Source organism: Ursus arctos, unplaced genomic scaffold (genome assembly GCF_023065955.2).
Source record: "Ursus arctos isolate Adak ecotype North America unplaced genomic scaffold, UrsArc2.0 scaffold_20, whole genome shotgun sequence".
In the NCBI taxonomy this organism is placed as follows: domain Eukaryota; kingdom Metazoa; phylum Chordata; class Mammalia; order Carnivora; family Ursidae; genus Ursus; species Ursus arctos.
Window position 1 is genome coordinate 41376632 of NW_026622875.1, and position 26719 is coordinate 41403350.

Here is a 26719-nt window from a genome sequence, read left to right on the forward strand (position 1 = left end):
CTGACTAGCACACGTGGCCTCAGGTGTCCACTTAATAAAAAGGATTTAACAGATCCGAGATCCTTCCCTTGCTTCAGGCAGAGCTTGTGTCCCCAGTCCCTGTGGTATCTGTATTCTTGCATTTAAATCGTAGATTTGGAATTAGCAGTGGAGAACTAAAACTGAATAGAACTTGAGTTACATTAATTCTTTCATCCTCTGTGACCACTTGTGGTTTTTGTTTGTTGGTTTGTTTCTAATATTTGGATACTTTAGAGTCCATGATTTTGTTTGGTCAATGCATATTTTAATGCATATTTACATGAAATAAATATATTTGTCCCCTTTCATAATTATCACTGAAAACCATTTTTTTGCATGTAGGAAAGGGGTGTGATCAGAATGATTTAGTCCACGAGTCATACATACTGAGGATTCTTATGTGTCAGTTGTGTTTGTTTTACTGAAGAACAATTTCCTGGGAGGTCCCCAGAGAAGGCTGTACTGAATGTCACCTTATTAGAGAAGCTTCCTCTGAGCAACCATCTGCAATATGCAGTCCCTCCCCAGCCCCCACTCTCTGTCATGCTTACCCCAGATTGATTTTCTCCATAGCACTCATCACCCCCGACATAGTATACGTGAGCATGTTGTGTGTGTGTGTGTGTGTGTGTGTGTGTGTGTGTGTGTGTATGCCTACTCACTTGTTGAGTATTTGTCTTCTCTGCTACTCTCAATTTCCATGGGGCCAGGAAATTTGCTTTATCAATGTTGTATCCTAGACACCAGTAAGATAGTCTGACATATAGTCAATGCTCAGTAAATATTTGTTAAGTGAATGAATGAATAAAGTGTCATCATACACCCCACAGAGACCTTTCATTTATTTTCTTTTCTCTGGAGCTCATCTGTGGGGAGAATGAGAAGACCTTCAAACAGGTTACAGAAGTGCCTTTTTGCCTAAACTTGATGTCAATGGAAAATTGCCCCCAACTTTTCTACCCATTGGTTCAGACTGGAGGCCTAACTCAGAAGGGGATATGTAATAAAAATTAACATATATTGAAAATTTACTATGGTTAGGCCCTTTAATATGTATTATCTCAATGAATTCTAAAAAAAAAAAAAAGGCAATTTAATAGATGAGAAAATAATAATACCAGTGTGATTATCTGGACCTGCCCTGTCCCTGGGACCAGGGACGAAGGACAGCTGGGCCCTGTGAGGCAGAGCCCGACCCTTCATGGGGTCCTCTCCATTTCTCCCAGTCTCTACTGCTTTGGCACCTGCTTCTGCCAGCATATGCTGCCGGGAAGTGTTAGATGTCACTGCACAGCTGTGAAGTGGGGTGGAAGACAGAAGCAGAAGGAGTAGCACAGAAGAGCTAGGGAACTAAATGCAGGGCTCCAGAGGGTTAGGAGAACAGCGTCAGCACCAATCCTGCGAGAATAAAAGAGATGGTCCTTGGGGGGCAAGAATGTGTAGAAATGCGTTAGTTCACAGAGTCTAGTGTGCACAAGGAGGATGGGTGAATTTCCTACGTCCGTGTACTAAGAATGCCTCCACAAAGATACTCATTATTTTCTGTCTCATTCTTTGCATTACCCACCCCTCAATCCCACATTTTTTTTCAAACAACTCATAGACGTTTTAGAGACTTGAAGTCAACTTTTTAAAAAGTGCATACTTTTTTATTTGAAACTGTAAATTTCTGCTATAAAATACTGCCATAACAAAGTTATCACAACACTAAGGGAAGTAAACAAAGTGTCTCCTGAAATTTCACCATGCTAAAACATATTTTCAATTTTTTCTGGGTTTTTCTCTTCCCAGTTCTTGTCCATCTGCATGCACATTTTTATTTTGGCATAAGCCTGCATCTGGAATGTGCTGGAATCTGTTCCTGGAGGGCATTGCAGTTTCCACTGCCACTAGTGCAGGACATGGTCAGGGTCAAGGAGCAAGTGAAGGGATGACAGCATCCCCCATAGAGTCACACATAGGGAGAGGTCACCCCGAAACCAGAGGCTGAGCTTGTGAGATTAAAAAAAAATGAATGAGATGTCAGGGAATGGACTAAGGAAGAGAGAACAAAAATGCCTAAAAGAGTGGATTAAAAAAAAAAAAGAACAATGATAGGTGGGAAAGAAAAAATGAGCTAAGAAGAAGATATTAATGAGAATTAATGAAAGGAAAATGACTTGCATCTCCCTGACATTTAGTTCAGCCGACTAGTGTTAGCCACAGCCTGTATCTGGACAATTTCTCCATGAAATCTAGAATGCCTGTCATTTTTCTTCAGGCAGAGTAACAAAGACGGTGGAAAGACTGATTTGAAATATTTTCAAAGATGGGCTTGGATTATACATGTGAGTTCAGATGTTGCAGAAATTGGTCTGTCATTAATAATGTTTTAGGAGAAACTGACATGCCATTTCTCACTGATTTAAGCCTCTGGGAGGATGAGAGAGATGGAGTATAAAACAAAACATGTAAACTGTCAGAAAGAAGAACTCACGGAGAAGAAAGCTGACAGTGTCCGTTAAACAACAGTCAGATAACCTGGAGTCTTGCAGAGATTTTGAGAACGTTTGATCGTGCTGCGTGTTTTAGACCCTTAAATCATTTATCGGATTACCGCTCAGGGCCAGGTGTTAGATTTTACTACGAATTATAATATAACCCACTCTGAACTGTTTGTTTTCGAGAACAGACTATACCCATGTGTGTGTCATGAAATAGTTATGCCCGACCATACTGAAAGCCACCATATTGAAAACAACTGTTCATCTCATGGGTGGCATTTAGTTTAGTAAAGAGGCAATTTATATCATGTGGATATTGGAGAAAAAGTTTGTAATGTCCATACTTGGTGGCACCAGATGGCTGTTTTTTCCATGTCTAATGAAGAACCTAACATAATCTGCATGATACATTTCCTAGATGCAGAAGCAGTCCCCAGCCTGGCTGAATTGCGATGCCTTCCTATTCCTGGTGGTCTGTTTCTAATAACTGCACAATAATGTCATAGAACCAGACCGAAAATCCATCAGAATTGTAGGGGTCCTGGAACAAGACCAGGGGAGGCTTTAGCAAGCCCAGGCCTGGATCCATTCAGATTGTTGAAATGGAGGGCCTCCCATCTCTCTGTACCAAGACGGGCAAACAGAAGAAACTCACGGTCCAATAGCAGAGGCCTAGAGAAGACTGTAAGAATGTAGAGCGATGGTTCTCAAGCTTCACTATGTGCCAGAATCTTCTGGAGGGCTTCTAAAATCTTCCAAGTTCCAGGCTTTCCTCCGCACACATGAGATCGGAATTGCTAAGGCTAGGGCTAAGCCATCAGTAGTTATCTGCCAGGTGGTCCTGATACACAACTATATAATAAGATTAGCATAATAAATGTTGACGAGAAATGTGGGTGCACTCTAGATGTACTTAAGAGGAAAGAGAAATAGCAAAGACTTTCCTGGCAGGGGGTAAGGAGAATGTTCCAGAGAGCGGGAACGGCATAAGCAAACAGAGATGAGAAAGCCTGTAGTGGAAAAGTGCGAAGGTTTTTTTTGTTGTTGTTGTTGTTGCTTTGTTTGGTCTTTTCGGCTGTGGCCTGGAGGCATAAGGGAATATACAGCAGGAGCTAATATCACCGAGTATCACGATATGCTGTAAAGGGGCTTGGCTACCAGGTGGATGAAATCTAATATGCAGTTTCCTAGGAAAAGGTAACCATCGGAGACAAATGGTTGTTCGTTAGTTTTCATTCATTTTTGGATGCTTTATTTTATGGTCTCACTCCATACACCGTTTGTTCCTCCCTGAGAACCACAAGCACTTTAAAGATAACGTCTAAATGTTTCTTACAATATTCCATTGATGTTCGGGTCAGATAAAAGAACCCCACTTTACAGGTGACAGAATTGAGGTGATTCTCCAGGTCACATATTTCTTAAACCATTGAGAAGTGGCATCTGGTTCACAAGCCTTTCTATGGCTGGCAGAACTCATTTTTGTTGAAAAGTGGGACTATTTTGTTGTATTTTAACCTCCCCTCGACTATGCAAAAAGAGAGGAGAAGAAAACGCTTTCTTTTCTTTTTCAGAGCTGGGCACCTTGTGTCCTGTGTATTTGCCTGTGGGCCCAATCCCTTCCTGATGAGAATGGGGTCCTGGGAACGGGAGGGGGTGGGGGCTGAGGCTGCAGCAGGAGTGAGGACACGGGGTAGACGCGAACTTGTCATTTGCAACTTGGCTGGGCAAGCTGTACGTGTACTGCCCTTGCCGTCCGGGGAACCATTTTAGAGAGAAAAGAAAACAACCCTAACAACCAAACCTGTTATTTTTGACCACTTAAAAAAATTTGCTCCACATTCAATACAGCTGAGAAAAAGCACATTTTCCTTGGACAAAGCAGCTGCCATTTCTTGCAGAATGCCCCCGCGTTGAAGACGGGCTGCCGCAGCCACGGCCACGGCCTGTGGCGCCTGACCCGGTTCAGATGGGAGCCCGGGCCAGATGCAGCCTGCCTGCCAGCCACTGTTTCCGCTGAAAAAGAAAGGAGAGGGTACACTTCGGGACTCACTTATCTCCAAAACGCTGCTTCCTAACACTGCTAGTTGTGCATGTTAAACAGAAAGCAGAGGCTCCCAGCAGCCTCTCCGACTCCTCTTTGCAGATGTTTTATTCTATCGTTTTTTAGTGAACATAGCACGGGTGTGTACCAAGTACCTGCAGGAAAGCCGAAACCCCAACCCTCCATCACATTCGGAGGCTCATGTTGCTTTTAAATGGCATTTCCTAACTTTAGTCCTTAGCTTACATCTTCATGATTTTTGAGTATAATTTCCTGGTCTTTTTCTTTAAATGGACTAATTTTTTAAAAAGATTTTATGTATTTATTTGAGAGAGGGAGAGCGTGAGAAAGAGAGAGAGAGCACAGGAGCATGGGGGAGAGGTAAAGGGAGAAGCAGACTCCCTGAGGAACAGAGAGCCCTGAGCAGGACTTGATCCCAGGACCCAAAGATCGTGACCTGAGCCGAAGGCAGACACTTAACCGACTGAGCCACCCAGGCGCCCTAAATGGACTTATTTTTTACTTAAATATATCTATAAAGAATATTTACCTATATGTATTTCCATCAATACTTACACAACTCCCTTAATGGAAAACTAGTAGCACTTTTCGTAAATAGAAGTTTAACCTTAGGATCCAATACTATAGAAATAAAACAAAGGCATTTCTTGATAGTTACTCTCAGCTGCCAATGATCCTGACTTTGAGGCCCGGACTCTTGGTGAAAGAGGTGTTAAAGACAGAACAGCACCAGACAGGGCGGTGGCCATGAGTCTGGAGGAGAAGGGATGGAAACGAGATAGCTCAGAGGCGGAGACACCCAGTCTTTGGCAGTGGCCTTTGTTGGCTCTGCCTGGGGGCAATGGGCATTTTGTCAGTGTTCCTTGCCCCAGAGAATGCATTCATGGCCTGCCAGGTGTCAGCTGGAACACTGAAATTCCTACAAGGGATGTCGCTGAGAAACATGGTAAAAATCACAACAATAAATCTTTGAGGATTCTTTCAGATCTAATCATTCCCTTTTATTCTGCCTGCAGAAAAGGCAGCTCCCGATGGTTTGATACTCCCAGGAAGACTGTACTTGCTGTCGGTGTGAATGAACTTAACTGGTAACATATAATGTAACTAAATACACTTGGATTTAGTGATTGTCATTTCTTTTAAAGATTTATTTATTTATTTTAGAGAGAGAGCGCACATGAGTGGGGGCAGGGAAAGAAGGAGAGGGGGAGGGAAAGAGAAAATCCTCAAGCCGACTCCCTGCTGAGCACGGAGCACCACAAGAGGCTCAGTCCCAGGATCCTGAGATCATGACCTGAGCTGAAATCAGGAGCCGGCCGCTTAACCGACTGAGCCACCCAGGCGCCCCATGATTGTCATTTTTAAAATGCAGTACCAGATAAGAGAATAATGAGAATTTGGAATGCCATGGAATTTGAAAATAGCGTACTGCATGGCTATAGATTTATATGGGCACATTTTATTTTCGTGAAGCGTCGATCAGGTTTGAAGCAATGGTAACACTGCAGTGTCCATATATGTGTCTGTGTCTGTGTTCTGTATTCACTAAGCGCTACGGTAAATGGAAACTTTCCAAAGTAGTTTCAAAATTCCTAGGCAAAGAAAGTAATAAGAGAAATAAGTCTGCAGTCATAGAGCAAACATTATGACCCTATCTTTTTTTTTTTTTAATGATTTTTTATTATGTTAGTCACCATACAGTATATCCCCGGTTTCCGATGTAAGGCTCAATGATTCATTAGTTGTGTATAACACCCAGTGCACCATGCAATACGTGCCCTCCTTACTACCCATCACCAGCCTATCCCATTCCCCCACCCCCCTCCCCTCTGAGCCCTCAGTTTGTTTCTCATAGTCCATAGTCTCTCATGTTTCATTCGCCCTTCTGATTACCCCCCCTTTCTTTATCCCTTTCTTCTCCTACCAATCATCCTAGTTCTTATGTTCCATAGATGAGAGAAATCATATGATAGTTGTCTTTCTCTGCTTGACTTATTTCACTTAGCATTATCTCCTCCAGTGCTGTCCATGTTGTAGCAAATGTTGAGAACTCGTTCTTTCTGATAGCTGAGTAATATTCCATTGTATATATGGACCACAACTTCTTAATCCAGTCATCTGTTGAAGGGCATCTCGGCTCCTTCCATGATTTAGCTATTGTGGACATTGCTGCTATGAACATTGGGGTGCATATGGCCCTTCTCGTCACTACGTCTGTATCTTTGGGGTAAACACCCAGTAGTGCAATGGCTGGATCGTAGGGTAGCTCAATTTTTAACTTTTTAAGGGACCTCCACACTGTTTTCCAGAGTGGCTGTACCAACTTGCATTCCCACCAACAATGTAGGAGGGATTCCCTTTCTCCACATTCTCTCCAACAATAGTTGTCTCTTGCCTTGTCTATTTTTGCCATTCTAACTGGTGTAAGGTGGTATCTCAGTGTGGTTTTGATTTGAATTTCCTTGATGGCTAATGATTTTGAACATTTTTTCATGTGTCTGTTAGCCATTTGTATGTCTTCATTGGAAAAGTGTCTGTTCATATCTTCTGCCCATTTTTTGATTTATTTGTTTCTCGTGTATTGAGTTTGAGAAGTTCTTTGTAGATCTTGGATACCAGTCCTTTATCTGTGGTGTCATTTGCAAATATATTCTCCCATTCCGTGGGCTGCCTCTTAGTTTTTCTGACTGTTTCCTTGGCTGTGCAGAAACTTTTAATCTTGATGAAGTCCCATAAATTCATTTTATCTTTTGTTTCTCTTGCCTTTGGGGATGTGTCATGAAAAAGGTTGCTTTGGCCGATGATTATGACCCTATCTTTAAAGCCAGTGACCAATGGAGAAGGAATTGTAATTCTTGCTAACCCTCTGGAATTCTCTTAAAGCCTTTGAGAGGCATAATGATGTCCTTATCTTGAGTTACATGCTGCTTTGTTTATGTAGACTATTAGTAGAATCCAATCTAGAGCCTGCTACGATTGCATGACTAAGGCATTCTGCTGATAAATAGATTTACTTGACAGGTTGACCTAGGATTATGAGTAAAACCCAGTAGCGCTGGAGACAAATACACTTGGGTTAATTTCACTAACTCATCTGCCCTGTTTGCCTCAACAGCAGCTACCTGTATCTTTTTCATTGTCTTCACCGTCCTTTGTGGCTGTGTCCTCTTTAGAATACCAAATGAAGCAGAGCTCGTATCTCTGCTTTTCTATTACTAATTACCCGTATTACCTTCAGCGGCAATTCCAGCTGTGTTGTGGGGACCGAGAAGCCCCCCCAGTGCTCATGCTAAATATTCACGATGCCTGCTGCTTACCCGGTATCCTTTATGGGATACCAGGGTCTGTGCCAAGCGTATCACTTAAATTGTGGCATGGCTTAAACTTTACCGTCACATGATTGTTGCTTATCATCACCCTTTTATAGATGAGGAAACCAAGACTCAGAACCTGAAGGACCAGCCAGGCTTGCATAGCGAATCAATGAGAGAGCGAGCCCCAGACTGAGGATTGCTCACAGTTCATCTCCTCTCCTTCTCTACACTGCCTCCAAATGGCCGTGCCCGGGTGACCCTCTCCCCATGTTGCTTTGGCTCAGTGATTTATGAGCGTCCTGAACAATCACTGCGGGGAAGGATTTGATCGTCTCTGTGAAACAGAGCAAGACTCACGTTGCTGCCGCTGCTCCCCAGATGGGCTGGCAACCAGGGAGGCTGCTTGTGTACCCTAGCCAAGATAATCTAACCGTTTGACCAAATTGACCCAAACATGTCATGACTCAACACAACGAAAGTTTTATTTCTTAATCACATGGTTGTCCAGGGCAGTTTATAGCTGATGGTAAGGTGGGAGGGAAAGGTGACTTTCCTCCATAGAGTCATTCAGGGACCTCAGCTGCCTATGGCTCTGTTACCACCAACACATGGCTTCCGTGTTTGCCATCGTTCCCCTCTTCAGGAGCAAAGAGGTTTAGAGGAGTGTGCATGGAAAACTTTCATACGCCAAGCTTTACGAGGGGTGTGCATTTCTTGCACACACATTCCATTAGCCAGAATTCAGTCAAATGGCTCCCCCTAATTATGGGGAAGGCTGTGGAATGTAGTCAAGCCAGGTTTCCAAGAAGAGGAGGAAATGAATTCTGAGAATACTCACATCAAGGGAGCAGAGGAAATCTCCCTAGTCTGGGAACGCAAAGATTGGGTTTTCAATCCTGATGACCCATTACTAAGAGCCACTTGACAAGTTTCTCATCTGAAAATCAGAATCAATCTCCCTGATGCTTTCCACTCCACAGGGTAATTTAAGATCAAAATTAGAATGAAGTAAGGTATGTGGATATGCTTTGTATGCAACTTAGCACTTAGCATAGGATAGTAGACAAAGACCTAGATTGAGTTATGGAATCCAGGTTCACATTCTTTTTTTCTGCCAGTTCCTAGCTATGTAAGCATGACTCACTCATTTGAGCTCTCTGAGCTGCAGAGCCTTGTCTGTTCAGTTAGGAGGAAAAGCACCTCCTTACCTTCTTTGTAGGGTTCCAGAACGTAATACAGATCAGAAGCTTGTATGAAAGTGGCTGAAAAACCCTTAAATGTCAAGGAGATAATTAAAGCATTTAATGTTTTGTTTTTTATATCATCGAGGACTTCTGCTTAAGGGCCTATTCCCTGGCGAGTGCTTTCTGAACCCCATACTCCATCTTTTGTCCTTTCCCTGTTGCCTGAAGTAGGGCATTTATGCATGAAAATTTTTTTTTCCCAAAAGATTGAACTAGATGCTCGCTGTGAACGCACACCACGAGTAACTGTGAGCTCCTGAGGGAACAGCATGAATCACCTCCATGTTTGAAATCCTTACCATCCGGGTATATAGTTGCCACCCGATTGGTGCCTATTGAATTACATTCAATTTTAAAATACACTTTCTGGCCAAAAGACAGAGTGACCAGGGGCTGGTACAATAATAGTTAGTGACCGACTCCCCCGGGATAGAATGTGGACTCTTGCAGCTCCCATTTCTCTCTTTGCGAGTACTTTATCCTGAGTGATCACATTCCAACTTTCTTATCTGCAAAATCATTTTTTCTGAATTGATGGTATCAGTCGTTTAAACAGACTCAGACTTTCTTCCCTGAATTGAGTATTGCCACAATTAGAGTGAGTCATTAAGTTATTTTCCTTTTCCTCTTTTTTTCTTTTTTTCCTTGTTGGAATCTCTTGAAACTTCTTAATTCTGGCCAAAAAGTTCATGACGTTCGTTAGAGGTTGCTTTCTCCCCCCCCCCCCCGCCCCGCCCCGGGGCCCCTTCTTTTTTTTTTTTTAATAATAATTTTTATTTTGTTATGTTAGTCACCATACAGTATATCCTTAGTTTTTGATGCAATGTTCCATGATTCATTATTTGCGTATAACACCCAGTGCACCATGCAATACGTGCCCTCCTTAATACCCATCACCGGCCTGTCCCAATCCCCCACCCCCCTCCCCTCTGAAGCCCTCAGTTTGTTTCCTAGGGGTTGCTTTCTGAGCTGAGTTTCACAGAGGGCTGATTGGACTGGGCCTTTCATTCATTCCTGGGCTCACCCAGCTACGAATCGACGAGCAGCGTGGCTCTTCTAACCGTGGAAGTGGGACGACTCACTTTTATGGTTCTGAGTTGTGGCAGGTGAGGCCGAATCTGCTCTTTTAAGCTTTCATAAGTAAATAACAAGAGACAGTAGTGCAAATCAGGGAGAGACCGGCTGTCTTTAGTTCTAGGATGGTTGCTGACGTGGGTCCTAGTACTGACTCTCAAATTCAGCCTAATCTTGACCTTGCCTGCCCACTGAACAGCTAGCAGAGAGTCATTCCTTGAACAGCCCCTCCAGTAAAAGAGAAAATTGTAAGTAAAGGTCATGCATGGAGGTCGCCCTGGGCTTCTCAAACTTTCACGTGCATGGGAGTCACCTGGGATCATCTTAAAATGCACAGTCTCATGCAGTAGATGTGAAATGGGGCCTTTGGCATTTCTAACAAGCTCCCCAGGACTGCTGCTGGTCCAGCTACCACACTTTGAGGAGGAGGGAAGAGTTGATGAGGCTGAGACCATTCTTACCAGGCCTTTTTGCGGGGGAGGACAGCGAAGAGGAAGGAATAAGCATTTACTGAGCATTTTCACTGACGGGGGGTAAGCTAGGAGCATCACATAACACCTCATTAATACTTAATGCATACAACAATTACTATCTGTATCTTAAACCTCTGTCAAATTAAGTTATGATAATTCCAAAAGCAAACTCTAAGCTTCAGCTTTCAAAGTATGTTTTTCATGTAGCACATTTCATTAGCTCGTACAGTATGGTTATTTCCTCGGAATGTATTAAAATTTAAAGAGAATCACGGCCATTCATCAGAAATAGCAAGTGACAATGAGCTCTCCAAGGAATTTTTTGTTTCCAACACTCAACTTGTGGGAGTTGAAATTCAGGGTGATTGAGATAGCCAAACTGGTAAGTGCTGCCAGGCCTCATTCTTCATACAGAATATTTTCAGATGATGTGGTCTCTGTGATAAGGAGTAATAGCCAGGTTGCACTTGTGACAGTAGATAAAAAATTGCAATCAGGAGGAAAGTAGGATCTTTTATGTTTGTTTGTTTGTTTGTTTTTAGTCTACAGTATTTTACAAAGTGCCTCTTCTGGGTCTGAATGAGTTTACGTAATTCAGGTAGCTCCAGTCCTTTTTTTTTTTCTTTAAAGATTTATTTATTTATTCATTTGAGAGAGAGCGACTGAGAGAGCACAAGCAGGGGAAGAGGCAGAGGGAGAGAGGGAAGCAGACTCCCCACTGAGCTGGGAGCCTGATGTGGGGCTCGATCACAGGACCCTGAGATCATGACCTGAGCTGAAGGCAGACGCTTAAACATCTCAGCCACCCAGGCACCTCCAGGCAGCTCCAGTTCTAAGATTGTGTCTACACTGGCAGTGAACAGGAAGATAATGGATCCCATTCCATCTGAGCAGTACTATGAGCACGACTACAAACAATTATCCAGCAGAAGGGATGGTGAACTTTGAGAGCAGGGGGACATCAGGATCACAGAGAATTAAGGATCTGGCTTGGGATCAGATGCTAACTTGCTAATGATGTTGCATAGTACATTGGGAGTTTGGAGATATCCAGATATAAATATTGGGGACATAATTTCATAAGTACATTTTTATGTTTAAAAAGGGAGGAGGAACTAAGTATCTGTACCTAGTTAATGATAGCAACCACGACTGTGGTGCTTACTGGGCTCCAGGCACTTTGCACTCATTTTATCCCCACCATAGCCTTGTCCTTGTCTCCACTTTATAGATAAAGAAACTGAGTCACAGAGAGCTTAAGTGTAGTCTCCAACTCAGCAGAGCTCAGATTTTGAATCTGAGCAGGCTGGCTGCCGAGCGAACGCCCTCATCATGGTTTTTCCTGGGCTTATATTCGGCAAGGACATGAGGGTTCAAGTTCAGATTCTGCCATTTGCACCTGTCCTTTGACAAGTCCTTTGGTCTCTCTGTGTCGGTTCCATCATCTGTGAAATGGGCCTAATGAGGTCCTGCAACCTCCCAGGATTGTTGGGAAGTTGAGATGAGATAATGCATCGGAATCGTACGGATCATGTATGACTGTACAGACAGTTCAAAGATTAGATGGACACATTCGAATAACCCTTGGCATATTTTAAATACTATTGTGTAAAGACCCAACTTATGCTTCCTGAGTCTCTATTCTTATATTTTTGTGGCTTCCTCAGGAAGAACTAGTTTTGCCTGGACACTTAAACAGAAAACAACAAAAAGAAGTCTTTTTGGACTTGCTTTCTTTAGGTTTTCTGAAAATAGAATATTTTGCAGAGGCTAAAAACCAACAGAAACCCCATCAGCTGATTTCACTCATTCCTGTTTTGTGAGATATTATCCCCTATAGGTTCTTCTCTGAGGTGTCGGCCCATCTGGATTGCAATGATTCTCCCAGGCCTCCAGAATTTAGCTCTTCATTTGGAAAGGTGTTTTGTGATGAAATCCATTTCACCATAGAATTTTGCACTCAGATTCAGCCCATGATTTTTCTTGTTGCCTTGTCTCGTGCCAGCATTGTTCTCATTCTGCAAAAGCCGTCGTTTGGAGTTTTCATGTTCCAGCTGCACACATATTTCTCCCTCTGAATTTTAGTAAGAGATAATGTAGGGCTCCCCTCATAGTTGTATTACTATATCCCTCCTCCACCCAAGAATTCGGGGGACTTGAGAATCGAGATCACAGGGGCTTTGCTTGTGTTGCTGGGGCCAGGATTTCTATGTCTCTGGTTCCTGGATGAGTGTGATGGAGGTGCCTCCTGATTATTAAATTATAAAAATTATAATTAGAGATTAATTTTCTTTTCTTTTCTTTCTTTTTTTCTTTTTTCTTTTTTTTTTTCCTTTTAGGTCAGAAAGCCACGGAAGTCAAGCAAGTGAATTTTAAACCAGAATGTTATTCTATTTCATTTAATTTTCCCAGATCAGAATGGGTTTCCTTTTGGGCAGCAGGTCATGATAAGTCTTTCAGAGTAAATGTTAGAGTTAGATACGATTAGCTGTCTTAAATAAATTAACAAATTCGAAACAGGACAAGGATGGAGTGAATTCTATGTGTGCAAGGAGGTAACATTTTAAAGCTGATTTAATCAAAGGAGAGCTATCAGACAATGACATCATCATTTTCCTTTAACTGTAGCTTCTATGATAGGGTTCATTCAGATTTCTGAAGTGGGCAGTATAAGAAACTCCAATAGTTAATACGTATCTGTGAGTTCCTGAGTATGGCTTGACTTCTCTGGTATTGTTCTGGAGCAAACATTGACCGAGAAAAACGGTCTTTGAGGACTACTGACTTCCAGGATATCTAGGTGCATATTTCTGTTGTCAAAAAATGCAGACAATATAGGATATGGTCAACAATACAGAGCTTGGGGGTGCCTGGGTGGCATAGCGGTTAAGCGTCTGCCTTCGGCTCAGGGCGTGATCCCAGTGGTCTGGGATTGAGCCCCACATCAGGCTCTTCTGCTATGAGCCTGCTTCTTTCTCTCCCACTCCCCTGCTTGTGTTCCCTCTCTCGCTGGCTGTCTCTATCTCTGTCGAATAAAAAAAGAAAAAAGAAAACAATACAGAGCTTGATGTCAGAGAGCACTCAGTTCAGATCCTGCTTTTTTTCATTTCTTGCTGCATGACCCTGAGTGAATTACTTATCTTGCCTAAGCCTCTGCCTCATCCGTACATAGAGGGGTAGTAGTTTCCACCTTAGTGGTAATGGTGGCCACTATGGTCATGTGTTGTGTGGAATACCATATGTTTCTTTAAAAAATAATAAAACTTGTCAAGATAAAAGTTAATTCTGTGATAATTTTATCTTTGGCTTGCTATTAATCCACGTAGGACCCTAACAGCTGCCATAATTTGTCTTAGACATTTGAACAATTTCAAAATCACCCTGAATGAATTGCGAATGCCTTTCAAACCAGTCCATAGAAATGCCACCCCAGCAATGTGTGCATCTTTAAGAGAAACCCCGTTACTATGCAACACACACACACACACACACACACACACAGACACTAACATTGGCCTTTGTTTGGGGAAAGGTCTCCTGAGAAGAGAATACAAAGTATTACAACTTCTAATTTGGAGCCAAAGGGTAACTTCTTCTCAGAAGACCACATTTACTACCTATAGAATCCATGTAAGTACATACCCTTCATCCGACGCACATTGTTGTTTTTAATTCACTGTGTTAATACATGCTTATTTAAAGTAAACTGGGAAGATACTAATAAGGAGGATGAAGAAATGCCATGCAAAATCTCAGTCCCCACACCCGAATGTTATTAATATTTTGGTGGTTTTTATGATTTCCGGTGTTTGGTTGTTAGTTGCTGTCATACCGTACAGGTAATTTTATATCCTCCCTTTTCATTATGTACATTAAAAAACATTATTACAATGTCTTTACAAAGATTATTTTAATGGCCATGTACCATCATCGCATTGAATGGATGCGCTGTCGATTGTCCAACCACTTTGGTAGAGTCAAACATTTATGCTTTCCCATTTCGTTGCTGTCATACTGACCGTGCAGCATTTGTGACAATGGTCATGTGTGTCCTGCATACACCAGATCTGTCCAGTCATGAGAGTTGGAACTTGGTTCATGCAACTGCCATCAATTTCCCACGCTGTATTTCCTGATGTTCTTAGATTCCTCCAGCTCAAGATCAAAGCCCAAAGTCAGTCTCTGACGTTTCTGTGTCTTTTAAGGCTAGAAGGTCAGGAAAGTGCAGAAAGGTCTGGAATGGCGAGAGATTACTCATCTTGCTCTGACAACCATGTTCTCAGGGTTACAGGCTGTGATCTCTGTGACCCCCAGAAACTTTTAGTAGGTATCTGACGAACCAGACGCTCCTCTGAGAAATGCTGCTGTCCTTAACCTATCACCCCAGCATCCCGTCACCTGTCCCAGAAAACCAGTTACATTAACTTCCCCTTATAGGAAGATGAATTTCAGATCTTCTAGCCAAACGCCTTCTTTTTCCTTCTCTTGAGTTAGATAATTTAAGTCATTTCTTCTAGCTATTAAAGCTAGCCTGCCTTATCCTTTTTACCCTTGATCATTTTAGTCAATTTAATTAATTACTGTCCTTAAATTCTCTTTCAGGCCCTACCTGGGCTCTACATTTTGGGAGTTAGAGAGTTTAATACAAGAAAACTCTTCTTGTTTGCCAGGACTGATAGTCATCTGGTCTCCATGGTACTAGCACACCAGTCATTGAAATATTGAATGTACTAGTGCTGAGTAATAAATACTTTCTACCACTGAGTCCCCTCTCACTCCTTAACTTTCTCTGGCTCCCATTGTACCCTGGCAGCCCCAGCCCCTCCTCTGAAATCTCCGTGCCATGCAGCTCCTCAGCTCTGCTGTAGCTGTGGCATTGTCCGTGCTGACAGGTTTCTGCTTAGGTTTTAAGACAGACAGACAGATGCCTTTGCTTTATTCAAATTGGGATTGGAGTCTTTAACTATGAATTTCTTGGAAAAAATGCAGCTACTTTGGTGGTAGGGACAGCACTTGATTCCCACCACTGCCTCTCGCCCTCACCGACCCAGACTGCTTCTTAAAGGAAGCCTTTTCTCAGATTGATGGTAGGATGATGAAGCCAACTGACATCTCTATTATTTTTACGAAAGCCTGAAACTGGTCTTTCCCATTGCTATTTCTCTCGCTTTGCATACCACGGAGTTGAAGTCAAAAGAGAGCAGAGAGGAAGGAGAGGTGTGAATCCATGCATCTGTATTATTACCCAGGGGGCCTATCTAAGAGCCCGGACACTTGGGCAGAAGGCGAGCTGCGTTCTTGTGCTGGCTTTGCCGTTCCGTCACTTTTGCCCCCAATGCACCATGTGCAAGAGGATGGAGCTAGACGGGGTTACTCGGCAGGCCCTCCCAGGTTCAATGGCATCAGTAAAAACCTCTCCCAAGTCAGTTCTACAAACTCCTGCGCTTTTGCAGGCAGGAAGCTCTGGCTTTGAGAAAAGGGGCATATCTAATGGTAATATTTCTGTACCAGAGTTAGGTGTTATGGTTGCTTCTGTCCAAGTAGTAATTTGTGGAATTCATTTTGCGGGTTGCCTTGTTGACAGCTCACATTGATTGTGTTTTTGCTCCCCGTACCCCAACACACACATACATCTTCATTTTACTGTTGGTTCTCTAGTAAACGTTTGCTCTACGTCTAATTCTCTGCAGACTTAGAATTTTATTAATTACTTAAGAAATCCTGGGTAATTTCATAAACTTTCCATTTAAGTAATCATGCCTAAATTGCATTTAACTGGAAGGGCTTGTGTATTAATTGTGCCTGGTGTTTTTGTTGATGAGGCAATTCTCTATCTATGCTAATCAGAGTTGCCTTGTGTCTGTCGGCACTGATGAAGTTTTCCGTCAACTGTGTTGATGTAAAATATTAGTTGTATCTTGCTTTCCCAAGGTAGGGGAGCAGTTCTCAGCGTGACTGTTTTAGTCCGCACTCTGAACTGACAAAATGGAAATGATTATGACTCGACGTTAGTTGCATCACTTAAGCCAGAAACCTGGATTTGTCCTTGCTTAGTTCCTCCCCGTCATTCAGTACAACATTTATGCCGTCAAAATCCTGCCAATTTCCCCCCTTAAATATTTCTTGCGTTACGTATCCTCCTCTGGCTCAGGCCCCTGGTATGTCTTGCTTGGACTATCTCTGCAGTCTTTGACTTGGTCTCCTAATGAGGGAATAGCCCCTCTTAATTCAGCCAGAAGGATCTTTCTATGCACTTGTGAACAAGTTACTCTCATGCTTAAAATCATCATGTACAGAAAAAGGCTGTGTTGCTTTGCAGGGCACGGAAGTTTTCATGTGTTTCATCCCATTTTTTTTCAGCTTCATCACCTGCCCCTTTCCAGTTTGAACTTGACACCACACAAACACCAAATCATGTGCTTTTTTCTCTGTTGCTCATTTTCATGCTTTGGTCCGTGGTTTAGGCTGGGATATTTTGTTCACTTTCCATATCCTGACTCACGAGTCCTCATCCACACTTCAGCAGTGAACTTGGCCTATTGTCCCTTTCGAGAATTCTGGGGAAAATGTATTCCTAGCATTGTTGAATTTCAGTATTGATCTGTTGACAATATCCGTTCATGTGTCTGCTTCCCATCACTACTGCCAATCGGCCTAAGTTCTCTGAGGCAGAAAGAGCTGTATTCATCTTGCTATCCCCAGCCTCTAGTACAGTGCCCGAAGTCTAGTTAACAATGGACAATGTCATTCTGGGACACCAGGCTATAAACGATGAAGCTGACTTTCGTTTTCACTACAGGACATATTTTTGTATAGTTCCCTAGTTGGGTCCCACCTTCGATTTGTTCCCACCAGGGTGGGGCACCTGGGGTGTTGGGTGTACTCACATCTATCAACATTGGCCAAAGATCGCCTCTCCCCAAAGACATAAACCCCCAGTCACTTGGCTTTCAATGTATATAGATAGGTGAGTGGAGCTCCAAACTGCTTGTGTGTCAGAATCACCTAGAAGGCTTATTCGAATACAGTTGTTGAGCCTTCCCCCTCAGAGTTGCTGATTCAGTGGATCTGCGGTTGGGCTTAAGAACTTGCAGTTCCAGCAAGTTCCCAAGTGATGTGATGCTCCGGATTTGCAGATCATACTCTGAGAAGCACTGATTTATGCAAAGCGAGTTACAGCGGCCTGAGGCCTGAGGGTCATGAGTACAAGCTGTCAGGAATGAAACACACCAGAACCATCAAGGGATCCAGGGGAATAAGGATAGAGCATCAGCAGCATCTGCTTCCAGGGATTGGGCCCTGACTTATACCCAAGGTGATTTGAGCTGTCCAGAGCAGAGGGCTGCTGGCCCCATCTCTACTCCAAGGCCAGATCCCATTTGAAGGACTGGCTAATGTGAGTATTTAACTTCTAAATCAAATTTCACGTTGTTGTCACTGAAGCTCACCCTTACTAAACTATTTCTCCGTATCATCTTTGGTTCTCTTGTCCTCCTCATTAAAATCTGCTAAAAGTACTTTCTGGAAGCACCGTTGGACATTGTCTTATTGACATGTCTTTCTTCCCAGCTGACTTCTTTGTGTGTTCTCTTTTATATAATTTACCAAAACAAACTTCAAAATGTTATCTAATCAGAAAAGAGTAGAGTGTAGTAATGTAGAAAAGAGTTGAGGCAACAAACTAAAAAATACAGTGTAAGAAAAAAGTGTAGTGTAAGAAATGAATAACCAGACACTAAAATAGGCTAAATCAGCAAGAAAGGACCTAGACTTAAAAAATAAAAAAATAGAAATTAGTTTGTTGACTTGCCAGATGCTCTTTGGAAATAAGTGGAACCTTGGCGATTGTGAGGAATTTTAGTCAAAACTTGAATATGATTTTATTTTACTAAAAGAGGATTTCCTTCACTGTTTTTATCCTGGTTGTTTGAAAGAGTTCATGGAGCTCCCAGAGGCATCTGATGTTCACAAGGGTAGCTCATGATGTACTGAAAAATCTGTCTAACTTGGTGCTTTGAAATAAATATGAGAGCGCTAAAAGTTTAGTGTTGTAATTAAATCTGACATCATGCTGGAATCTTTGCAAAGGTAATAAATCACTCAGGAATCATGAAATGGTCCTTTCACTGTACTCCTTGTTTATTAATTTAAATCAATTTAACAGAAACATACTGAGAACCTACTCTGCGTAAAACCCGGGGAGGGAAGAGGGGGAGAACCGTGGAGAAGGAGGAGCTTTGACCTTACAGAGCTTGCTGTCAGATGCCTTTGTGAGAGCACTTAGTATGATTTGGATCCTAAATTTAGTCACATGTGTAAAACTTGGAAAGACTACAAAGGAAAAAGACTTCAGGGAAGAAAAGAAGTATAAGAGGAAAAGCCGATGGCAAATAGGTAATTGATGGTGAAGAAAAGGATAGAAAAGCATAACTATCTTCAAATTTATGTAAGTTTATGATAAGACAATAGTTTTTTTTAGGTATGCCAAGACAGAAGAAGTACATGTCGAAGCATTTGTCTAATAATGAAAGGGTTGATGGGATTTTAAAGGTTTACTTGGAAGGAAGGATATTACTACTTACCGGATCCCTCCTACAAGTCCATGGTTTTATACCAGTTATCACAACCAATCCACCAGACTGTTGAGCAATAGATATTGCCATTTTTTAAGTAAAATTTTAAAATCTAGAATGATTTTAGATGCACAAAATATTAAAGATAGAACAGAGAGTTCCTGTATACATACACTCACTCTGCCCTGTTCACATCTTCTGTTAGTCTGCTTTATTTGTCACGATGAAAATTCCAATATTGGCATATCACTGTCAGCCAAACTCTGGACTTGAGTTGGATGTCACCACAGTGCTTTTCTTTTCCAGGATCCAATCCAGGATCCACACTACCCTTATCAACTCCTCTGGTCCGTGACAGTTTCTCAATCCTCCCTTGTTTTTCTTGATCTTGACAGTTTTGAAGAGTACTGGTTAGGTATTTTGTAGAATCGAAATTGCTGTTTTGTAATAGAAATTTATCAACTATAACAATTTCATCAAAGATAGGATTTGGCCTGAAAAGAAAGGTATCAGTAATAATTTTTGCCAGCAACAACATTAAAAACTAAGATTGAATTGTTTTTTAGCAATGCCTAGGCCCCTTGAATTCTAGGAATGCTCCCTCTGTGATTTTTTTCACTGTTACTAAAGGCCCCCTTTGGAGAAAAAGAAAAGCACCTTAGTTTAGACCAGTCTACCCAACCCCATGGTCTTTCAGCTCCTAGATTTTGATGAGGATGCTAGCATTCAAAGTGAATTCTTAAGGATCACTAACACTTGATAGTCACTAACTGAATGTAGTGCATGATTACGTTTATTACGGGTTCTAATTCTGCATTCTGCTAAAATGTCTGGTTGTCACACAAAGCTTCATATATTCTTTAAGATTAGGTTGGGCTGTAAGGACAGAGATTTGAAAAAAAAAAAATGGCCAGTAAATATAGAGACTTGAAGAAGGTAAACATTTATTATTTTCTCACCTAGAAACAATTCAGAGTAGACAATCCAGAACTGGAATTAGAGCTAAAGAAATTATTCACTCAGGGACATGGGGCTCCTTTAGCTCACTGTTCTGTCATCCCTAGAGTGTGGTCCCATTCTTAGTCACATGAATACTCCTAACTACAAAAGAGGCTGGGTATATAATTTTTTATTGTAGGTGGTCATGTGCCTAGCAAAAAGAATATCTCTTACCAAAGAAGAAGGTGACACTGGAAATTGGGAAACAAATAGTGGCCAGCACCACACTTGGCAATGTTGTACAATCCCTCCTGCATACGGAGACACAGATCATTGGGTTACTAACAATTTTAAGTTGTACCACCAGTGGTTGAGTTTTGAGACTCAACATTGGACCTATCATTAATTTTTGCATAAACAGTATTTTGGACCTGTAAATTTCAAATAACTAGATGATGGGGATGTATGTGGATTGCGGTTAAATCCTAAAAAAAATGGATTTGCTGTCTTGGGAGTGCATAGAGTAGTGGAGCTGTCTTTTTCCCTCTATAAATGAATTGGAGAGCCTTCATTCCAGAGGAAATGCACTGGAATGGGTGAGGAGGACTTGATCTTTTGCCTGGGAGCCACTGTGCACCCCCAAGTAACAGAACTGAACCCAAAGAAACAAAACAAAACTAGCCCTGGGAAATGACTAGACGTCTTCTTTCAAGAAGTAGCGAGCAGGATAGCTCTGAAAGGCCATGCCCGAGCCAGAATTGGTTACTCAACAGAGTGGTTAGGCATTAAGCTAGAGAGGTTGGGGGGCAGGATCAAAAAGCTCTGAGAACTTTGACATTTTCCTCCAGGTCAATGGGGGGAACCATTGAAGGATGTAAGCAGAAGCATGACGGGATTATTTTTGTGCTGAAGATGCAGTCGTTCTTAATCAGAAACTCAATATTTGTGAAATACCTCATGGTAGTAGAATTCACATTTACATTCTCATGGTTTCCCACATTGCTTTGCGGGACTGGGTCCCCAGGAGAGAGTAGGAGCTGCTATTAGGGACATTTTCCAAGAATCTGGGTTTTTAAGTTTACAAAGGACAGCTAGGGACTTCCTGATATCATGGCATGGGGACCTTTTGTTAAGTTTTTGTTTGGCTTTTTTGTTGTTTGTTTTTACTACAAAAGGGATAAATAATTACTGTTGAAAATTTGGAAAATACAGAAAAGCAAATAAACCTCCCTAAACCATTGTAGCCAGCAATGAATACTGTTACCATTTTAGCGTATGATACTCTGGCTCTATTTCAATGCAGATAGACTGCAAATTTTTGCAGGATAACATGCTGGAATGCCTTCTAAAAGTCTATTTTTAGTCCATGGAGTCTTTAGTAGAAGAGAAAGGGTTTAGTAGTTCCCATCTGGCAGCTGAAGAATCCTAGGGAGCCACGAATTACTCATAAGGGTCCTCAAATCTGCACGCTTATCAAACATTGTCTGTAGGTTGAACAAATTAATATGTCACACACACATGTTCAACCATTGGGTAAACATACAAAGATGTTATTCATTGAGATTAATAAATGCAAATTCATTCAAAAGCACTACTGAATTTAGAGTAGCTTACTGTCATTAGTTATTTTTTCAGTCAATGAATATTAAATAAACTCAACTATCTTATAGTGGGCCCACAGATGTACTGATGTTCCAAAGGGGTCCTTGTGCTCGTGATGAGGAATGAGTGACTTGTGGAGCCATCACTGCTTCCACCATGACATACTTCAGTCCGTGCCAGTCACATGCTTCCAGAACACCTCCTTTGCCTTTACTTTTCTTACTTTGCTCCTTACCTTGAGAAGAAGCAAATTGTTTACATGGTTGGAAGGTCCTTCTTCCTTAGTTGCATTAACAAACCTTACTGGCTTAGCTAGAAAATTAAAGATTTGATTGTTGAAGCAAAAATACTGTCGAAATGTTCCAACATTTGTAAAATAAGGAGACAATTTTTGCTCTTTTGCCCCTGATGACCCCAGGAGTGATGAACCCCGACTTTCACTAATTGCTTGATTCTCATTCCTTACGATTGACTTCCTTAGTAAAATCTGCCCTATTTAAAGAGAGTAAACCAATAATTTGGAAAATAGAGGAGGTTTCTTATTTGCCATCCTGAAGAAAAAACTATTTCACACTTCATTACTTTTCTCTCGCCAAAGTTGAATCTTACTTAAAGTCCTACGGTTGCCGGTGAAGGATGATTTCTTGGATTTTCCATAAGCAGGATGTGTTAACAGATACCCTTGCCAAGCCAATTATTTTAGTTTTGCTTTGTTTGTTTGGGTTCGGTTCTGTGACTTGGGGGTGCACAGTGGCTCCCAGGCAAAAGATCAAGTCCTCCTCACCCATTCCAGTGCATTCCAAATGTAATCACATTTCCCAGAGCTTAATAAAATGCTTTTTCCCCCTCTCCACCCCACTTAGCCTTCTATTTTAGGTGGTTTGAATTACTATTCCTGTCCCTTCTGCCTCTGATTGAGTTTGCCATCAGTTTAGCACTTCGTTCTAATCATTTCTTTCCTTTGTCCTGTTCATTTTTATCCGTGGGTGCTGTTAATTAATCTATTTCTTTCATCACAGGAGAAGTGAGGGTGGTTGAGGAAAGGAGCTACATTTCCTGGTGGATGCTCAGTTCTGAAGAGAAATCATTTCATCACTTTGCCTTTCACAAGTGAGAGATGTGAAGCAGTCTTCTAGAATATGGAGAGACACATTAGTGCTGTGTTTCCCAAAATAACTGAAGGGATTTAGTTCACCCACCCCACTGCTTGATAGAAGGTCGTGGTGGGTGATACAGGGGAATGTTCATTGTATTACTATTCCGGAGGCTTGAATTCTTGTTCACTATGCCACTTAGATCCTTGGGCAAATTAGTTCTTCTTTCTGAGCTTTGGGCCTTTTAATAAATCTGTCAAATAAAGGTCCTGCTATTCCAGAGTTTTCTGGGAATCCCATGAAGTACCGTATGTGCTATAAAAATATCAGGAATCAAAGCTGAAGGCAAAAGTCATTTGTTCCTTATTTGTTTCTTTATTGTGTCCAAAGAGATAATAAGCCTGGGTATGAATTTCCAGTCCTACTCATGGGTCACCTTGAGCAAGTTACTTGACCACTTTGTGTCTCAGTTTCCCCGAGCATAAAATAGAGTTAATCATAACTACTACCCCATTACATTGGGCAAGTGGAAAGCAATAATTCACAGAAAGAGCTCAGTGTGGTACTGGGCACATCATAAAAACTCAGTAACCATTCATGTCTTTATCAGCACATACAAAGAGCTAGCGAGAAGAATTCTGATATCTCAGTTCTTTCATTCGGGGGGTGTTCATCACATCCTGTGCCAAGGGCATCATAGTGCACTCTGCATTGAGAGAGGCGAACAGAGTCCTTTTCTCATACATCTTACAAAAAGAATATCTCTATTTAAAGGACCCAGGCTAGCTCCATTTTACTGACAAAGGAAACTGAGGCTCAGGGATGTGAAGCAGATTATTTTAACCAGGACCATTTTCTAGGTCTTCAGATTGCGTCCTAGAATTCTTTCTTCTGTATTTGCAAACTTGAGCTTGACATCCTTTCCTAACAGAAAACTCTCCCAGAAAGGCCAAGATATAAACACTGTGGATTTTAAACACAAGATCTGTTTTGTTGTTAGAAGATTGAAAAGCCACTACAATAACAATGATTCATTGTTAAACTCATTTTATAGACTTTTCAAACACATGGTGTTCTGTGCATGCCCCTCCCCACCCCTAGCTCTAAGCTTCAACCGTTTGAAAGAAATTGCTGTCCAGTACCTGAGATGTTCACCCCCTGAAAAAAACCTTGGCGTTTTTATATGTGACACAACTGTGTCGCTCTGTATATATTTTTAGATTTACAGGAAAAATATTGAATATAAAAATATCCAATATATACATACACATTGACATGGCAATGTCAGTCTTTTTAAACAGAATCCTTAAATTTAAAATTGAGTAAGGTTTTTGGAAGACAAAATGCATTTTAAAGAGAATATTCTTGATTTTTCAAAGGGCAAAGCTGAAGATACATCAAGGAAGAGGGAACACAGCTTTTAATTATATGATATCCTGGCAATCACAGTCAGTGATTTGGAGGGAGAAAGGTGGTGATAAGTCAGTCCATTGCACCAGGACATGAAGTTGCCCGCCTGATTTCTTCGTTTCATTGTTGAGTCGCTAGGTCAGTTCTTAAGTGTTCGAAAGAGTTGTGATGCAAGTGTATGGAAATGTCTTCCTATAATGTCCAGTTAATTGTAAAGAATCAAAAAGAAGACCCAGGTCACCTTGGTGGCTCGGTCGGTCGGTTAAGTGTCTACCTTTGGCTCCCGTCATGATCCTGGAGTCCCGGGCTGGAGCCCTACATCGGGCTCCCTGCTCAGCCAGGAGTCTGCTTCTCCCTCTGCCTCTCACCTGGCTCGTGCTCTCTCTCTCTCTTTCTAATTAATAAATAAAATCTTTAAAAAAAGAAAAAGAAGAAGAAGACCCTTCATTTATTGGTTACATTGGGAAGACCACCTGCCTTTTGAAAAAGAACATTCTACGTACCATGCATTTCCTGGATGGGCAGCTCATACTGAGTCTCTGTTCCCAACCTCCAACCTGGTCAGCCAGGTATTAACATTTTTATTATTAGACATAAAATCTCAAATTGATTATCCAGTTTCCATCAGAGGCTAAAACCTCAGCCTCAAATCCATTGTTCAAATTACAGTAGCGGCACTAGTAGCTACTTAAGATTTTTGCATTCAACATAGATGATATTTTCTCCTTTTTCGTGTCTTTGAAATCAATCCATTTTGAATAGAATATATCCAAGTCTTTTTTGAACGTCTTAATTCAGAAACAGCTTCATAGCATACTATTTTTAGGGGCCACTCTTTGGAACGTTAACAATATTCTTCGTTTTTCACCACAGTGACTCTACAAGCTGACTTGAGGAACAGCAAGGCTGCACAGGAGATGAGAATGCTGGGTGGCAGCTGAAGTTTACTCACTGTTCTAAAGTTTCACTCCACTTGCCCAGCTTCCTAGCATTTGCAATTCCAATTCTAGCTTCACCAAATGTAAACGTTGCCCCGTGAAATGAACCTTGGAGATCCGCTCTTGAACAGCCCAAAAGAAGGTCTGTTATAGTGGTGAGCAGTATTTTTTGCACAAATGTCAAATCAAGAAAAATTAAAGCATTCATAGATTGCTTTTTTTTTTTTTGTAGAAATCCTATCCTTAAAAAATCAGAACATGAAGTATCTACTGTGTGAGCTTATGCAGTCTTTATTTCTCTTATGCTGAGGTTTCCATTTCCAGCAGCAACTGTATAGTGCTGCATCTTTAGATAGCCTTTGTGTGAGATGAAAACCCAATGATATCGAAGGGGTTATTGCCAAATATGTAGATAAGAAGAGAAAAAGACACCAGAGTTGAGCCACAGTGCAATGAAAATGTACTTCTATTAAGGTTTTCTCAGCTGTGTAGGGCGATTTGGAGGGGCAGTCTTAGAAAAATGGGACAGAGCAGTGGGGATAGGGGTTGGATAGACACTTACTAGTGAGGGCTTTCCTGTTCCATACGTACTCCCAGCCTGTAATCCAGACAGAAGAGAATTCCCCGGAGCAGTCCCCTGGCACAGGATGGGGTAAAAGCTCTGCCCTCAATCTTGCTTCCTGGCTTGGGTCTCTCTGGCTGCTTTGCCTTCTACTGTGACTGGCATAGAAGAAGATATGCAGAGGTTGATAGATACCATACAGGTAGGAATTTAAGCCATTTTATTAAAATAAAAGAGAGACATTCAGGTCTAGCACGTTCCTGAAAATGAACCGTGGATTATGCACCAGATTGGAAAGCTGGCAGGCTGCAGGAGACCCAATCTCATCTTCTGGCCTCGTGGAGATTATAAATAACAAATAATAAATAAATAACAGAGAAATGAATAGGTTTGCTGCTGATGAGATTTTGGACTAAGTCAATTCATGATTTAATAGAAGTCATTTAAACCTCTTGAAGTTTTGAAGCGAGCATACTCTGCAGTTTACAAGAGAGGTTTGTGTTGGGGTAGTTTGCGGATTCATGACGGAGCACTATCAGGATGTGGCTATGGGGCGCCTGGGTGGCTCCGTCGGTTAAGCATCTGGCTCTTGGTTTCGGCTCTCGTTGTGATCTCATGGTAAATCGAGCCCCGTGTCAGGCTCCGTGCTGAGCACAAAGTCTGCTTGAGATTCTCTCTCTTCCTCTCCCTCTCCCCCTGCTTGATCTCTCTCTCTATATAAATAAGTAAATAAATAAAATCTTAAAAAAAATAAATAAATATGGCTGTGACTTCCACCGTCTCCCAAAGTTAATTCATGGAGGTATTTTTGAAGCCATCCAATTTTTTTTTGCACCATCCAATTTAACAGGTTAACTATGAATATTTGGTAAATATATTTTGTCATACTGTCATAGGACAAAAGCAAACACATTTACTCATGAATGT

General features: G+C 41.6%; 1 protein-coding gene across 6 annotated transcripts in view; it reads left to right on the forward strand.

Annotated features, from left to right (window-relative positions):
* The window catches only part of LRRC3B (leucine rich repeat containing 3B), a 91263-nt gene that overhangs the window by 26080 nt on the left and 38464 nt on the right, over positions 1-26719 (forward strand). Inside the window, exons 1-2 of one of the 6 annotated variants that reach the window (XR_008960620.1) lie at positions 9921-24430; positions 25166-25372. The exons of 4 other annotated variants lie outside the window; for them this stretch is intronic. The gene's annotated coding sequence lies outside the window, so the exon portion shown is untranslated. Of the gene's footprint in view, positions 1-9920; positions 24431-25165; positions 25373-26719 lie in introns of those variants that run through there. One more of the 6 variants, XM_057315915.1, reaches the window with a different exon arrangement.